Source organism: Magnolia sinica, chromosome 12 (assembly GCF_029962835.1).
Source record: "Magnolia sinica isolate HGM2019 chromosome 12, MsV1, whole genome shotgun sequence".
Lineage (NCBI taxonomy): Eukaryota > Viridiplantae > Streptophyta > Magnoliopsida > Magnoliales > Magnoliaceae > Magnolia > Magnolia sinica.
The window spans coordinates 64592111-64602549 of NC_080584.1; the positions used below are offsets into that span (position 1 = coordinate 64592111).

The following is a 10439-nucleotide window of genomic DNA, read 5'->3' on the forward strand; positions in this document are numbered from 1 at the left end:
GCGCTCAATATTTCAGAATTCCTCTTCTAAATCGGATAAACAGTTCAAATCTGATACTGTGTGCGTCTACCATTGTTTATAACAAAACGTCTATTAATAGTCGTACATGCAAGAGGGACCATTTTCTGGATGGCTAAAATTGTATTATATAACAACATTATAAATATTAAACACTTACAACCAAACGGATTATTTGAATGGTCTGGATAACTCTATATCATTACCATTATTTTCATAAAGGAGTCACCACTATTTTACATTCTGCTTAAAACTCACAGTTTTTACAGAAAGAAAAAAACGGTAAACATACCTTTGGAAAGGGGAGGGATCTATGGGCCCCACCATGATGGATATATTTCATCCATGCCGTCCATACATTTCTCAACATCATTTTGGGATATATCACCAAAAATTAGAATTAAATAAGTCTCGGGTGGACCACAAAATGGGAAAACGATAGACGGTTGGACGTCCACCATCCAAAACTGAGGTTTCCCCGACGGATTATTGATTTTCTCCGACGACTAAAAGCCGTCGGTGATGCCGACGGATTGTAGCCGTAGCCAAAACCCCCTAAAGTCCGTCGGCTTTACCCCTTTTTTTGGTAGTGATACATGACCGATCGTAGCACGACTGATCGTGGATACTCACGACTAGTCGAGTACAAGCCAAAAAAAATCTGATTTTTGCATATTTTTCAAGATTTGAAAACTAAACTAGCAAATATATACAATATGATACAAATAGGCATAATTAATCATTTTAAAATGCACTGCCGAGATCAAATTTCATTTTGTTAAACGTACTTTTGTCGAGCAGTTTAGTGAAAATATCAGCACGTTGATTCTCGCTAGGGATATATTCCAAAGTTATAACCTTTTCTTCAACTAATTCCCGAATATAATGAAATCTAATATCAATATGCTTAGTACGAGAATGCTGAATTGGATTTTTTAAAATATTTATGGCACTGGAATTATCACAATATAATAACATAGAATCCTGTTTAATTCCATAATCACTTAGTATATGTTTCATCTAAACAAGCTGTGTACACGCATTACCAGCTGCGATATATTCAGCTTCAGTTGTTGAAAGTGATATATAACTTTGTCTCTTGCTAAATCAAGAAACTAAATAGTTTTCGATATAAAAACAACCACCACTGGTTGATTTTCGATCATCAAGATTACCAGCCCAGTCATCATCCGAGTACCTAGCTAATTGAACACTAGTCTCATGAGGATACCAGAGACCGAGATTAACAGTACTTGCGACATATCGTATAATCCACTTGACAGTAGTCAAGTGTGACTCTTTAGGTTCAGACTGATATCTAGCGCAAATACCAACACTTAGAGCAATATCGAGTCTATTAGCAGTTAAATATAGTAGACTACCAATCATACTCTGATATAATTTCGGATCCACATTTTTACCTGCAGAATCTTTTGAGAGTTTCAAGGTTGTACTCATAGGAGTATCAAAGTTCTTACCATTCTCAAATCCAAATCTCTTAATCAAGTTCATAGCATATTTAGATTGAGAAATGAACATTCCATTAGGTTTTTGTTTTACTTGCAACCCGAGGAAATAATTCAATTCCCTAACCAAGCTCATTTCAAACTGAGATTTCATCAAATCTGCAAACTCAATAGTCATGTCAGTATAGGTAGATCCATAAATGATATCATCAACATAGATTTGTACTAATAAGATGTGATCCTTATGTTTTTTAATAAACAAAGTTTTATCAACACATCCCATTTGAAAATTATGGCTTAATAGAAACTTTGTTAGTTTCTCGTACCATGCCCTAGGAGCTTGCTTTAAACCGTAAAGTGCCTTTTTAAGATGATACACATGATCAGCATTTTTGGGGTCTTCAAAACCCATTGGTTGTTTAACATAAACTTCTTCATGCAGATCGCCATTTAAAAATGTACTTTTCACATCCATTTGGTAAATCTTAAACTTTCTAAAACACGCAATGTATATAAAGAGTCTGATTGATTTAAGACGTGCTACTGGTGCAAAGGTTTCATCATAGTCAATACCTTCAATTTGAGTGTAACCTTGTACCACTAGTCTAGCCTTGTTTCTAATTATATTGCCAAGTTTATCAGACTTATTTTTAAAAATCCATTTGGTTCCAATGATGTGTTTATCTTTAGGTCTAGGTACGAGATACCAACCATCATTTCTCACAAATTGGTTAAGTTCTTCTTGCATCGCAACAATTCAGTTTTCATCTACAAGAGCTTCTTTTACGTTAGATGGTTCTATCTGGGATGTAAAACATACGTAATTGCATATATCCTCAAGATGTCTATGGGTACGAACACCAGTGAGAGGGTTTCCAAGAATCTGTGTGGTTAGATGATCTTTAACAGTCCTCAGTTCAGAATTAGTCTAATTAGATGAAATATCAGATTTATCAATTACTAGTACTTCATCATTATCTGAATTTGAGACTGGTGAGTTTAAGTGATCATCAATGGCCACATTGATGGATTCTTGAATCACACCAGTCCTTTTGTTCAGAACCCTATAAGCTCAACTATTTAAAGAGTATCCTAAAAAGATCCCTTCATCACTCTCCGTATCAAACTTTCCCAGATGTTCACGATCTCGTAAAAATAGCACTTGTTGCCAAAAATTCGAAAGTATTTGACAGTAGGCTTTTTATCGAACCACATTTCGTAAGCCGTTTTATTATTACCTTTACTAATGTAAACCCGGTTAATAATATAGCAAGCTGTATTGACTGCTTCAGCCCAAAGATTCTTAAAGAGCTTCATACTATTCAACATAACATTAGCCATTTCTTGAAGCACTCTATTTTTCCTTTCAATTATACCATTTTGTTGTGGAGTTTTAGGCGTTGAGAATTCATGTAATATTCCCTGGTAGCTACAAAACTTCTCAAAATCGCTATTCTCAAATTCAGATCCATGATCACTACGAATTTTACTGACTTGAGAACCTTTTTCAGTTTGAATCCTTTTGAGAACCTTTTTTACTTCTTCAAGGGTTTCTGATTTGTCCCTTAAGAAGACAGCCCATGTATATCAGGTAAAGTCATCTACTATTACCAAAATATATCTTTTGTCACCTCGACTTTCCGTCTTGGTAGGTCCTACTAGATCCATATGGAGAAGCTCGAGTGGTCTTGATGTGGTATTGGAATTCACCTTTTTGTGTGAGTTCCTTGTTTGTTTCCCAATCTGGCATTCACCACATATTTTATTTAATTTTTGTAGTTTGGGTAGACCTCTTATAAGTTCCCATTTGCTCAATCTATGTAAATTTCGGTAGTGTACATGTCCAAGACGTTTGTGCCACAAATCAGTCTCGTCTGTTTGGACCATGTAACATGATTGATTAGATGAGCTGGATTCGCTAGCAATATAGCATTTTTCAGATGTTCTACGTCTAGTTAGTATTATTGAACCCTTGTTATTTAGAATCTCACAGCTTTGATTAGAAAACCGTACACTATGGTTATTATCACAAATCTGAGCTATGCTTAGAAGATTATGTTTCAGTCCATCAACATACAACACATTTTTAATCAAAGGAAGGTTATAAAGTTGAACCGTACCTTGGCCCATAATCTTGCAGTTGCTGCCATCTCCAAATGTGACTAACCCGTTAGTCATGTCTTTGAGATCGGTGAATAAAGCCTTGTCGCTTGTCATATGCCTGGAGCATCCACTATCTAGGTACCACTTAGAATGGCTTATTGCTTTGAAAGTGGTGTGGGCAACCAAGCAAGTGACCTTTGGAGCCCATTTCATAACCATTTTGGGTTTAAGAGGATAGCAGGTCTTCTTTCGATTGTAAGAGTTATAAGTATGACCTAGTGAGTTAGACTTTAGAAGCTCCTTAAGTAAATCAACTATCTTTTTTGCCAAAGGACTTTGCTTTTGTTTTTTATAGTTGATATGTCTTTTAGGTTTTTGAAAAGATTTAAAGTTTTTAGAAAACATTTGATCTTTCCCTTTTGAGTTTAAGATCTCTCCCTTTACAAACGTGGGAGAAGTATTCTTCGGTTTAGGAGGAATGCACTTGTCATAGCCAAGACCGGATTGATCACCACATTTTCTCGTCTAGATAAGAGTTTTTCTAATTTAGGATCACCATGGGCGTATTTCCAGGTTTCCTTTAAACTCAAGAGAGAAGAGACTTCATGTTTTAGTTGTTCATTTTTAGATTTAAGATTTTCAAACTGGGAGGTTTTAAAATCTAAATCGCATTTTGTCTTTTCAAAATAGTCTGAAATATGGAACTTTTCTAAAACAAGAGATTCTTAAATTTCTTTGAGTTTAGAAAATTTCTCTTTTTAAAGTTTCAATTTCATAGCAATTTCACAACTTTCCTTGTATAGGGCATTGTAAGCATCTTGAAGATCATCTTCATTTTCATATTCACTATTCAGATTTTCTTCATTAGTCGAGTCATCATTATCTGAAAAAGTGAATTTGGCTAGAGTCATAAGGGCCTTAACATCACACCTTGACTCAGTTTCAAAATCTTCTGATTCAGAAGAGACTTCAGAATCAGAGGACTCATCCCAAGTAGCCATCATACTTTTCTTTTTTGACTTACCCTTATTAGGACATTTGTTAACCAAATGCCCATACCCATGGTAGTTGTAACATTGACTCTCTTTTAATAATTTTCTAGTTTTACGTTTAGGTTTCTTTTTATCAAATGCTTGTTGAAAATCAACCCTCTTTTTACTTTCAAAATTTTATAAAATCTCTTTGCCAAAAGAGCCATGTCATCCTTAGAGTTTTCTAAATCAGAGTTTAAATGATTTTCATGAAACAATTTTTAGAAGTTTTTAAAGCAATATATTTACCTTTTGGAGCTTTAAAGGTTAACTCATAAGTCTGTAATGAGCCAACTAATTCCTCAACCCTCATATTGTCCATATCACGAAGTTCCTGGATTGCGGGTACTTTAGAATTGAACCGTTCAGGAAGTGAGCGTAGTATTTTAGCATATATCTTACTTTCAGAAATTTTATCGCCTAGACCCCTCATAAAGTTTACAATGTCATTTAATCTGGTATAGAAGTCCATGAACATTTCATTTTCTTCCATACGTATTTCCTTAAATTTAGTTGTGAGGATTTGTATCTTAGATTTCTTGACAATTGAAGTACCCTCATGTGTCATTTCCAATATATCCCAAGCGCGTTTTGCAGAATCACAGGATATAATTCTTTTGAATTCATTCGGTGATAGTGCACAAGTAATTGCTTTAGTGCTTTAGCATTTGCACGACTCTCAGTTTTCTGAAGTGTGGTCCAAGAGAAATCGGTGTAATTTTCATAGATTTTAAACCATCAATCCCAGTTACTTCAGTGGTAGGAGGGGTCCATTCATTCACTGTGGATAGCCACACAGTTTCATCCATGGATTTGAGGAAGATCCTCATCCTGGCTTTCCAATAGGCATAGTTGGAGCCATCAAAGGGTGGAGGCCTACTGACTGATGGGCTATCAAAATTTGACATCTTTTATATAGCTGAGATCGTTAGCTCAGGAATTAAATCAAAATAAAAAGCAATAAGAGCGAGCTATTAGGCTCTGATACCACTTGAAATGGCCAAGCTATATGTCCTAGAGGGGGGGTGCATAGGACTATGCCAAATTTTAAGATAAATACAGCGAAAATATAGAAAGATAGAACTGAATAAATAAATCAATTTACACTGCTGAATGCTAACTCAAAATATTGATTGTTCTAAGGACAACCATGCACCATAAAAATGGCAGGGCAACCTTACTAGAACAAATAGAGAAATTGAAGCTCAAAGTAATAAAGAGATATCAAAAATATAATGCTAAAATGTAAATCTAAATTATTACAACATTCCCCACTGTGCTTGAAATGTAAAATTTACAACATTCACATCCACACATACATTCCACAATTCTGAATGATAAAAGATAGGTAATATAAATCACACATCCACAACACAAAGAATTATAGTGGTTCGCCTGTGTGTTCACCAACTATTAAACAACAGCCACATAGAATGCTACTCCACTCCTAATATCCTCACACAGGGGATATTAGCGTTCACTATCAAATAGGTTTTCACAGGTTCACCCAAAACCTTCACAATTGTGCCTTTTTCAAAGGGCTTACACAATTCAAAAAACCCTCAATTTTGAGTTTTTTGGCTCTCCTCAGATAACCAACAACTTTGAGATTTTTCTGGCTTAACCTTAAACAAAACCAAACAATGTAAATTACACAAATTGTAAAATACCTGATTTTCTCCTTCGTTGTAGTAGCCCAAAAGAACCAAGTCAGAGTAGAGATTTGAATGTCAAAGTTCAATGTCCAATACTCACTTTATAATGGTTCTAGGTTCTAATAGATTTTAAATTAAAACAAAAGGGCTAGCTCTAATTGATTTTGATTCCAGAAAAAGGAAAACAACAATTCCTCTTTTCAGATTAGATTGGAATACAAGAAACAAAATCAATTAAGAAAGCTAAAGGAAGAGAATATTAAATATGCACACTTAGCTTTTATGGAGCACCAACTTATCTCTTAGAAGGCCGAATTAATTTAGCTTGAAGTTCTTATTTTATTCTGAGATTCGTGTTCTATTTATAGGTGAGCAAATCATGCCTTTGATTGGTCTAAGGACCTTTACGACTAGTCGTAGAACCAACATATATTTAAAAATTCACGCGCAATAAGATTTGGCAGTTTCACAACTGGTCATAGGTTTCTTTCGACTGGTCGTAGGTCTCCTCCAACTGGTCGTAGGTGGCCAAATTTCAACGCTGTTCTTTGAGTCGTAGGTCTACGACTGGTCGAAGATGCAGTGGACACTGTTCCTACGACTGGTTGAACAGTCCCTAGGACTAGTTGAAGCCTAACAGAAAATCTCTGATTTTTGTAACAATCTTACGACTGATCCTGGAAATGTTTAGATAGGTCGAAGTAGTGTTAGGACTAGTCGAACAAAGTCCAGGACTAGTCTTAGAACAGACCAAACTCACTTATATAAAACATATGAATTATGTATCCAAAATGGCCTACTTTAAAGGTCAACCTAAGGTCAGTCATACCTCAATAGTGAAGTAAGGACAATGAAACTTTAGAGACGAGTGACCTTTGAAAGTAATGGAGCTTGATGTCTTGATGTCGTTTAAACTTGAGAGCTTTTTGAGATCTTGAGGTTGGACTTGAAAGCTTCTTGAGATTCTTGACTTGTGAACAGTACTTGTCAAACTAAGTTGATCTTGAGTAAAGCATTATTCTTCATAGATGCAAGGTTCATAACAGTGTCTTTGACACCACAAATTTGACAACAAACAGGGCTATAGACTATAACACTTATAACGGTCCTCAAATCCCAAATCTCATCGCCAATCTTCTTCCAGCGGATATCATTCAACACATTGTTGGAAATGGCTTCTGCACATCAACAGCCCCTGATGAGCAATTCTGGCCTCACGACTGCATGGGCGACTTCACGGTTAAATCTGCTTGGAACCTTTGCAGATCAAGAAACCAAGTAATGGACTGGGCCAAGCGAATTTGGAACCCCCTCCTCCATCTCAAAATCTCTATGTTCGATTGGAGGGTAATTCAAGGGGCGGTGCCAACTGATGATAGAGTACAGCAGAGTGGTGCCAGTTTAGTGTCTATGTGCTCCTGCTGTGGCCTTGACCAGTCTCTTTCACCTCCCCAAAGTGAATCCATCACACATCTATTTATCAACGGGCCCTTGGCTAACTGCATGTGGAAGCGCTTCAACGACATCTTCCATATTTCTGCTTGCCAACACGGTTATGTCTTGGTGAGGCTTGCTGCGTGGTGGATCGCTTATCCCCTGTGTAAGGGTCCTTCTTATTCCTAGTGTGCTATTCCCTGTTTAATTCTTTGGAAGCTATGGAAAGCAAGGAATGCTGCGCGCTTTGAGAATGTCCGCCCCTCTGCCATTTTTGTCGAGAACCAAATCAGGTGGTGGGTGGCACGTCTGTATAGTGATCACCCTGGGTCCAAGTCCTTTTCCAGTTCTAACCTCTTTGCACTCCGAAGACATAATGCTCGGCATGCGCCAGCTACAGCTAAACCTTTTCAGGTTATCATTTGGTCTAGACCCATGCAGGTTAGATTAAGCTCAACGACGACGGTGTAGCAGCCGGAAATTCGGGTCCTTCTGGGGGAGGCAGAATTGGTAGGGATTCCTCTGGTTCCTTCTCCTTCAACTATGGAATTGACACAAACAATAGAGCAAAACTCCGCGCTCTACATGATGCTATGGTCATTTCTCTCAGCAGGGGCTATAATCAAATTATTCTGGAATCGGATTCTAGATGTGTGGTGGACGCTTTTATTGGTGGACGAGGATCAATAGCTTGAGAGAAAAGGGCTATTTTCAAATTCTCCACTCCCTGCGAGAAGGTAACAGCTTGACCGATGAGTTGGCTAAGGAGGGCACAATGTCCCAACAGCATTCTACTTATCTCTCGGTTGCTGAAGTTCCTTTCAGCGTCAGGGGTCTTTAGACGCTGGATAAGATGGGTCTGGGCTCCTTGCGAGGAAGATAATGGCTTAGCCTGTCAGGTATTTTTGGTATAGGTTCTTCCTCGCGCTGCTGGCCTCCTTTTTTGTCCCCAGGAGTCCCTCTGGTCTGTACAAAGATTTTTTTTTTTTTTGGTTTTTTCCTTTCTGTTAGTTGGTTCTAATTTGGTGGGGTTAGTCGTTCCCCACCTCTAGGGCTGTACATTTTGTGATTAATGGATTCGAGGTAGGAGCCCTCTTCTTCTTCAAAAAAAAGTTGTTCAAAAAATAAAAATAAAAATTCAGGTTCGCAAAAGGAGAGAGAGAGAGAGAGAGAGAGAGAGAGAGAGAGAGAGAGAGAGAGAGAGAGAGAGAGAGAGAGAAGAAGAAGAAGAAGAAGAAGAAGAAGAAGAAGAAGAAGAAGAAGAAGATGAAGAAAAAGATGCATACCGAGTTCTGTTCCGAGCAAGGTTCACAAAATTCAGGTTGATAGTGTAACCATGTGATCCTCCATTGATGATGATAAATGTAGGCATAGGCAGAACTAGATTTTTGTTCCCAGCAAGGTTTGCAATGTGCTGCATGACAAAGAGTGCGACTTAACAAACATATGCTTCAGCAGTGAGTGAAGGGCCAGGGAATAATCATACATTTTGAACTGTGTTTGGAAAGAGATGTTAAAAAAGATTATTTTTTGTTGATCTGAAGAGGCCAATGAGTAATCAGATATGATGCATCTTGTGTTGATGAATCTATAGCTCCACCATTTTGCACTCTTGGATTAGCATGCACAGATGATGCCTGCAACCTTCTCAATTCCTCAAAAAGTTGGTGGGAGATGAGCTGGCCAGAATGGCCTTGAAGGACCTGTGAAATATTCATGTAAACTACAATATGCATAATAGTTCTCTATGACACTGTGTATAGGTAATAGAAAAAGAAATTTTGGAAGCAAAAACCTTCAAAAGAGTAGAACTTGTCTCTAGATAAAGATTCATGACAGAGCTGGAATGTTGGAAAGGATTGGCAGATGCATCATTTGTTGCTGCAGAAGGTATATCTTTTAAGAACTTGAGGCAATCCTAGGAAAAAAGAAAGAAAGGCATGTCCATGAGTGGACTCTAAACATTTTCATGTTCAAGAAGCTTTAAGAGAGGAAAAAAAAAGCAGCACATATTGAGGACAAGTTTATTCATACAATGGCAATGAAATAAATCATGTCACCTCAAAAAAGGTATCCTTGTATGTGCTCAAATTTTCATTCAGCCATTGCTCCAGATTTATGTGTTCCTTACGAGAAGCAACTGCAGCTAGTTTGATGCTAAATGTAAATGGAGTCATGTCCAATATTGATAGTCTGATTGTAAAATCTATGAGATGACATGTACATGAGTACAAAAAGTAGCAAATGCAGACATGGAAGAGAGTTGTAATACCTGTATACTTCTTGTGTTGCAACCTTCAACTGTGATAGTGCCACCGGTGACTGCTGCGCTTACTAGGAAATAACTCGTACTTGATGCATCGCCGTCAACATACGCATTTCCAGGGGACCTGTTTCTACGTTTTCTTCATGTTACTCCCTATATATATACTGATTCTACATTTTCTTCATGTTACTCTCTAGAGCATGTCTATCTCTGTGTAGAAATAAAACAATCATGTTGATGGTATATACGTAGGAAATTCCTCATATGGCAGAATACACACAATGGTAAGGGTATATACATGTTCAGCTACATAGACAACCATATGACTGTGTATTGAGCCCCAATACACAGCCCTAAGAGAGTACACAATATATTATGATAATAATTTGAGTTATTTCCTATTTTATAGAGTTTTATCAATATTGTGGGAGATCCTCATCGCTACTACTTACACCAAGTGCATTCG

General features: G+C 37.2%; 1 long non-coding RNA gene across 2 annotated transcripts in view; it reads right to left on the minus strand.

Annotated features, from left to right (window-relative positions):
• Positions 1-10120, minus strand: part of LOC131221530 (uncharacterized) — a 38874-nt gene extending 28754 nt beyond the window's left edge. The window contains exons 1-4 of one of the 2 annotated variants that reach the window (XR_009159381.1): positions 9980-10120; positions 9768-9864; positions 9503-9625; positions 9231-9410 (exon numbers count right to left, since the gene is read on the minus strand). This is a non-coding gene — a long non-coding RNA (uncharacterized LOC131221530). Of the gene's footprint in view, positions 1-9230; positions 9626-9767; positions 9865-9979 lie in introns of those variants that run through there. The other variant, XR_009159382.1, reaches the window with a different exon arrangement.
• Positions 10121-10439: the final 319 nt, after the last annotated feature.